Source organism: Aedes aegypti, chromosome 2, assembly GCF_002204515.2.
Source record: "Aedes aegypti strain LVP_AGWG chromosome 2, AaegL5.0 Primary Assembly, whole genome shotgun sequence".
NCBI classification, from domain to species: domain Eukaryota; kingdom Metazoa; phylum Arthropoda; class Insecta; order Diptera; family Culicidae; genus Aedes; species Aedes aegypti.
Window position 1 is genome coordinate 188,462,852 of NC_035108.1, and position 7,005 is coordinate 188,469,856.

The 7,005-nt window shown below is 38.9% G+C and overlaps 1 long non-coding RNA gene across 3 annotated transcripts; it reads right to left on the bottom strand.

The window, feature by feature from the left end:
• Window positions 1-2,551: 2,551 nt before the first annotated feature.
• LOC110676266 lies at window positions 2,552-4,834 on the bottom strand. 3 transcript variants are annotated; one of them, XR_002500224.1, is made up of 4 exons: window positions 3,910-4,834; window positions 3,591-3,846; window positions 3,131-3,522; window positions 2,552-3,067 (listed from the first exon to the last, which is right to left on the bottom strand). It is a non-coding gene; the product is annotated as an uncharacterized LOC110676266 (long non-coding RNA). The 3 variants fall into 3 exon arrangements; XR_002500223.1 differs by having other exon boundaries at window positions 3,131-3,537; XR_002500222.1 differs by having other exon boundaries at window positions 3,131-3,846.
• Between the last annotated feature and the right edge of the window lie 2,171 nt (window positions 4,835-7,005).

The window sequence follows — 7,005 nt, forward strand, 5'->3', positions numbered from 1 at the left end:
CTACATATTGACATGTTCTTTGACTTGGGTACGCTGTGCAATTGATTAATTGGGACACAAAACTAAAATCACTTCCTTAGGGGGTCCAAAATACGACCGTTACCCTATACTAAGGTGAAATCGTTTTTGCACCAAGCAATCGGAATCTAATTTTGGGATGACACTAAGACCTGACCTAGAATCGAATGAGTGGTGCAAAAATGATTTTTATAATCACCAGTTTTTCTCAAACTTTTTTCACTCTTATCCCCTTGAGGCCAATCTTTTTTTTGGAATCGCCCCCCTGAATTGTGATTCCAAGTTTGGCCAAAACTAGTTTTATCGCCTTAATTGATAAAATATGTCACCTGAATATGTTATTTGACGTTTTTATTGTTTCATAACGGGTTATTCACAAATAACGTAACTTTTAAAAAACTGTTTTTTTTTTATTAGAAATGCAATCAAATTTGACTGAAAGCACAAATTTTGCATGTATTTGACCGAGTTTGATCAAAATGTGTAAGAAGAGTAGTTGAATATAACTTAAATAAACTTTGTATGGAAAATATCATCAAAATATATGTAAAATATTAAATTATTCAAATAGCTCTAACTTGAAAATCAACAAATTTCTGCAAAAAATAAACGTTTTTTGTTAGATCTAAGGATGCATTTTGATGTGCAGTATTCGAAATGGCGGCCACATGACGCGACAAGAGTTGTTTTTCATGTTCAAAATCATCAAAATTATTAAAGTGGTGTATTGAACAGTATTAAAAATTCAACCAAGTATTAGGCTGATACAAATATTAATTTTCTTTTATGTCACCTCGATAATTTTGAAGCGGAGAAAAAAAAAGATTCATAATTTTTTTGACAAGTTAGGTTTTTTAATTTTTTAAAATAAAAAACAGGTAAAATAATGATCTAGATGACGATTGAAAAAAGTTTAACAAGTATCATTAAAATTAAAAATTTGAAAAAATATTTTTTTTTGTTTTTTATTTTTTTTTACCCACCCCCCCCCCCCCTCGTACTTTCCAAGTGGTCTCGGACATAAAAGAAAATTAATATTTTTATCAGCCTTATTTTTTTCATCCTCATGCTCGATAAAAGTGTTGAACCATAAGCCACAGACAAACAGACGTAACACTTAGAACAAATCTGGATCAAAATCATAGTCACGAGGACATGTACGCCCAATGCTAAAATCGGTGTGCTTGGCCGACAGGCCAACAGATGGCGATAGTGTGTAAACGTCAAACACGAACAAGAACGATGCAAGCGCTGCGAGTGGTGGATTAGCCACCTACCATATTTTTGAATCGACCGTTAAAAATGTGGTCGATGGACAATGATGAGAGTGTGACGTCTGTTTGTCTGTGCATAAGCTTTCAGATAGTGCGTAAATTTGGGAAAATATTGCATTCCTTCAATATAAATTTTGTACCTTATTTTATTGTTAAATTTTTCATTTTTTTTTACTTCAGCCAATTTGACGTCATAAAAGTCAAAGAAACTTTAATTTCAGTTCAATTTCAATTAAGGATCATAATCATATAATACATAAGGTGTATTTTAAAATGATGAAAAACATAAAAATCTCAAAAAAGTTATTGGTAGTTTTGGTCGCCCCTTTATATGGAGCCCGCTTTTGGTATTCTGAAAAGCACCCACCACTGAGTTACTATCGAATATTAAAAAAAAAAACGGTTTTTTTTTAGTTTCACTAAATAATTGACAATGACAATGTATTTCATCGCAATGCACTTTCTATAAAAGCGTAACTTTCACGTTGAAAAAAGTAGGTATTTAGAAAACAGCGCTCAAAGTTTGCAGTTGGTCTTCTTCACGTAACTGACATCCCTATATCAACCCTATTGAACTGACAGGTTCCAACTAGAGTGCCTGTAAACAAGAGTGACGTCATGTTCCAGTTTTGACAGGTCTCCTGCTCGATTGGAACGCGTATTTGTATGGAAATGACAGTTCGCTGCTGTTCCAATTTTGACATTGACGGCACTCTTATCTAAATCCACTCTGGTTCCAACATATAAGGGTATCCAAGATGGCCTCCTCATTTTGACTATCCATCCTCAGTTCGGAAAGAAGCCTGGTACTCATTCAGTTTCTCTATATAGGCCTATTCACATGACGTTCCAAAACAGCTGATCGGGAAGCTTTTTGACAGTTCTTCTATGCAAATGACAGCCTCGTGTATGCACCGGTCCTCCACCGATGTAAACAAATGCATAGGCGGACCTGTCACATGAAAAGGCCTATAGTGCCATTTTGCGACGCCGTTCAAAGTAGTTAGTTCTTTCTGTTTATGCAGGGTGTTCCTAACGAGCTTGAGCATGTGTACAGTATCCAGTAGCACATGTACGCTATGATTTGATGTTGGATGAGGGAAGCAAGTTACTAGTGGGTCCGCACTGCCTCGGATATCATATCCGAGAGCGTTAGCAGCTGCAATATTTGTGCAAGTTCCATCAAAAGTTAAGGCTACAATATATACACCAACTTCGTGAAGGCTTTGAAGTATGGTGTTGATTATGTCCTTCTTTTCAATAGCGTTTAGTCCTTTAATAAAAAAAATAAGCGACCGGTATTTTCCATGGGTCTTGAACGCCAGTGACCATGAATACAAGTGCTTCCTTTGCTGCAGGTGTTTGTTCTGCTGACGACTTGGCATTTTTTTCGGTTGTTTGGGTAGAATGCAAATAGGCCACTCCCTCCAGTTTTTTGGTCTGCTCATTCCAAATTACTTGCTGGCGGATGGCCATCTCGTCCATCATAAGGCATCCTAGCAGCAACTTTCCTTGAAGTTTGGTCTCATTTGCTTTCACCTTTAAAGCTTCCAAGCTTTCCCTTGTGATTCCCGGTTCTCCATTGACACTTTCATACCAGCGGTTTATAGTTCGCTGGTGTGGTAGTGTTTTGTTGAACATGTGTCGCACGTATCTGTACGCTTTCGGTGAATAAAAAGGCAATGTCGTAGCAAAGCTTCACATTTCAGCACTGTACGGTTGGCCATGCGTTCGGGATTTCAATTCGTAAAAAAAGTATCGTTTGATGAATAATCCTAAGAAAAATGAAAAATAAAATAGTGATTGTCGAATATTGAGCTACTTTGTCTACCTTGTACCTTCAGAATCGTGTTGCACGAGTCAAAAATGAAGTTTTTTGACTTGAGCATATCAAACAAGTCCTTCAAACTAGAGATTTGATCCTTCAAGCGTTTATTTTGGCCTCGAAGCAGCTTAATAGTTTTCTGAGACCGATCGAGCTGTTTCTTAAGCTTGGGCACAGCTGTTAAGGCTTCTTCCGCAATTATATCATCCTTGATGTCTCCGGCATACTAGCATAATAATATATAAATAATACCTTCGGCGTCCTTTGGCATTTGAATTATTTTCACGAAGAACAAGCTGATTCGCAGGGAACTTGGGTACAATATTATCGTTGAATCCGGTGTCATTGGTAAAGCACCATAAGTCTCCAAATCATCAGATCCGTGAAGTTTATTGAAATTGCATGCTGAGAAATCATAATCTTTATGAACCATGGGTGAAAAATACCTTCGACGCTGTTCGTTAGGTACATACTTCTCCGGAGTAGAGATAGATGCTTCGTTACATTCGTTTCCGGTAGGTAGATTAAATAGACCGTTTTCAATCCACAGGTGCAGATGGGTTCAGAGAAGAGATTGCTCCCTTGTAAACCACGGTTCCGGTAGGTAGATGAAATAAGCTATTCTCAGTCGGTACAGATTCAATCAGTAGTGAAAATTCATTGGTTTCACCGAGACCAGAGTCATGAACGATACTCCACTGACATGAATCTGGATTACTGCTTACAAATCTGTTTAAAATGTTTCATGATTATTATTTCAAACAGATCGCTCTTGTTCAAACAAATATTTACCCTGAATTGAGACGGTTGTTGAATACAGATGGTACGGCTGTTTTGTTAGCATTTCCGGCCATGGTTATAATAAAATGCACTTTCCAGAAAATGATTTGAGCAAATACGAACAGAGGTAAAATTAATAACGTCAACATTTATCACTTTGTTCTCGGCATTGGAAATAGCTTGAAGCCATACTAATCGACGATCCAAGTTCTTTGGGAATCTGTGCACCGAAAATGCTACTTCTTCTAGTTGGCCGTGGAAATCACTTTCACATAAGAACACAAAACACTTCATGGTTATTCTTTAGATCTTTTTCAGGGAACCAACCACAAGAACTACGCAGAACAGGGCTCACAAACAAAACTCCGCGTGATTACAGTGCGATTTTTACATTTTCCCTAACTCACAGTATTACAGCCGAGATAATTTCTTTGGCGCAGGTACGAGGTCTTTCAATTACTTAGTACCAATCTTACAAGAAAGCTGAAAATATCAGAATATATCAACTTTTTGATACGTAAACTACAAGAACGTCTTGAACTGAGAGTCAAGAATACAAATTTTGTTTATTGTTGTTTTTCTTCTTGTTTTCATTCTTTGCTTTCGTTTTGGCAATTTGACGTTTAACATCTTGGCTTCAAGAACATGACGTCATAGCAGACGGGTGGTCTTCTTATACAAATGCGTTGATTTATTTTAGTTTACTGCTCACTTTATTATGGGTCACTTTGTCACGATTAGTAATCACTACTCCACATGCATTTCAAATATAAATGACACATAAATCCACACCCATGATAGTGTGACCATAAGCATTCCATAATAATTTAGCATAACTGCACTGATTATTCATTTTGCTTCTGTTCATATAGAGCATGTTACGCCTTTATTTTTCAATATATGACTACACTAAATTCATATGTTTCCATAACATTTTCATACTTACGTGTCTATTCTGCGCTGCGTGTGAGGTGACACGAGTCGAACGAGGTGGCAATTGTCGACTCGCTCCCATTTGATTAACATTAGTCGCTCGCGGTGAGAGCGACTCGTCTCGACTCACACGCCGCGCATAATAAGCACATTAGTGTGTGATTTTTTATATGCGTCTTAAAGTGTATATCAAACATGCATGTTGAAAAATAAAGTATGTAGGTCGATGTACCAATAGCCGCATAGCTAAGAACAAATATTCGTATAAAATCGAAAAATACAGCCTGCGGAATTATTTTTAGATCATCTGAAAGCTTTTTATCTTGGCTTTGTGGAAAAAATATGAAACATAAGAAAACTCATGTTTTTGTATTTATTATCGCTTGTGCCACTATAGGAACACATGTGCCTATAGTAGCACTATTCCTAATTTCTGTTCCTATAGTAGCACTAGCCTCACGGAATAGGCAAAACACAAATCAAAACCGTATTTTTATAAAACTTTTATATTTTTCCTTTGAAGTGTGGATCAAAAGCGTTCGATTGATGTAAAAAAGTTCCTAATTTATCAACTATTTTGCGACTATATGGGACCGTCCACTAAGGGAACACCGACCCTATTAAAAAATCTATAACAGTTATGTTTTCATTGGCTTTGTGACCCAAATAGAAGAGCATGATAATACTTTTGACGAAGACCCAATCATAACTAATTTGAACAGTTTATTAATACAGTCGCCTCTCCACATCTCGATATCAAAGGGACCATCGCGATAGGGAGAGATCGAGACATAAAACAAGTTTTTAACGAATACTAGATTGAAAATCACTCCGTTATCAGAAAAATTGAAAACAAACAGATGTCATTCCGTCTTTGTAAATTGTTTTGAATCTCTAAAATCTAATGAATATCGACATACGGAGAGAAAATTGGGAACAAAAATCACATCGAGATAAGGAGGATATCGAGATATGGAGAAAAAAATGTATGCAGAATGAAGGGACCGAAAAAATCATCGACATAGGGAGAGATATCGAGATGTAGAACATCGAGATGTGGAGAGTCGACTGTATTATTATTTATTCATTTGTTTTTACATCAATTATCTTGATAAAACCTCGCCAACAATTTTTCGCCAATTCACTCGGTTCATGGCCGCTTTTCTCCATCCTCGATTGCGACCCACGCTATCCAGGTCCTGGTGCACCTGGTCAATCCACCTAGCTCGCTGGGCCCCATGCCTTCTCGTTCCGACCGGATTTGTAGCGAACACCATCTTTACGAGGTTGTTGTCCGGCATTCTTGCAACATGCCCTGCCTAGCTACCTTCACGATACTGGGTTCGCCGTAGAGTTGAGCGAGCTAGTGGTTCATCCTTCACCGCCACACGCCGTTCTCCTGCACGCCGCCGATGATCGTCCTTAGCACTCGGCGCTCGAAAACCCCAAGAGCTTGCAAGTCCTCTTCGAGCATAGTCCACGTCTCATGCCCATAGAGGACTACCGGTCTTATGAGCGTTTTGTACATCGTGCATTTGGTGCGGGGGTGAATCTTTCTTGACCGCAGTTTCTTCTGGAGCCCATAGTAGGCACGACTTCCGCTGATAATGCGCCTTCGTATTTCTCGACTAACATACTTGTCAGCCGTCAACAAGGATCCGAGGCAGACGAACTCGTCCGCCGCCTCGAAGGTATCCCCGTCTATCGTGACACTGCTTCCTAGGCGGGCCCTATCGCGCTCAGTTCCGCCAACCAGCATGTACGTTGTTTTCGACGCATTCACCATTAGCCCGACTTTTGTTGCTTTGCGTTTAAGGCAGGTAAACAAATCTACCACCGTTTCAAATTTTCTCCCAATAATATCCATGTCGTCCGCGAAGCAAACAAATTGTTCCGATCTCGTGAAAATCGTGCCTCGACTGTTAAGTCCGGCTCTCCGCATGACACCTTCAAGCGCAATATCGAACAACAGGCACAAAAGTCCGTCGCCCTGTCGTAGCCCCGCCACGACTCGAACGAACTTGAGTGTTCGTCCGAGATCTTCACGCAGTTTTGCACACCGTCCATCGTTGCTCTAATTAATCTTGTGAGCTTCCCGGGAAAGCTGTTCTCGTCCATGATTGTGCATAGCTATACACGGTCAATACTGTCGTATGCCGCCTTGAAGTCGATGAA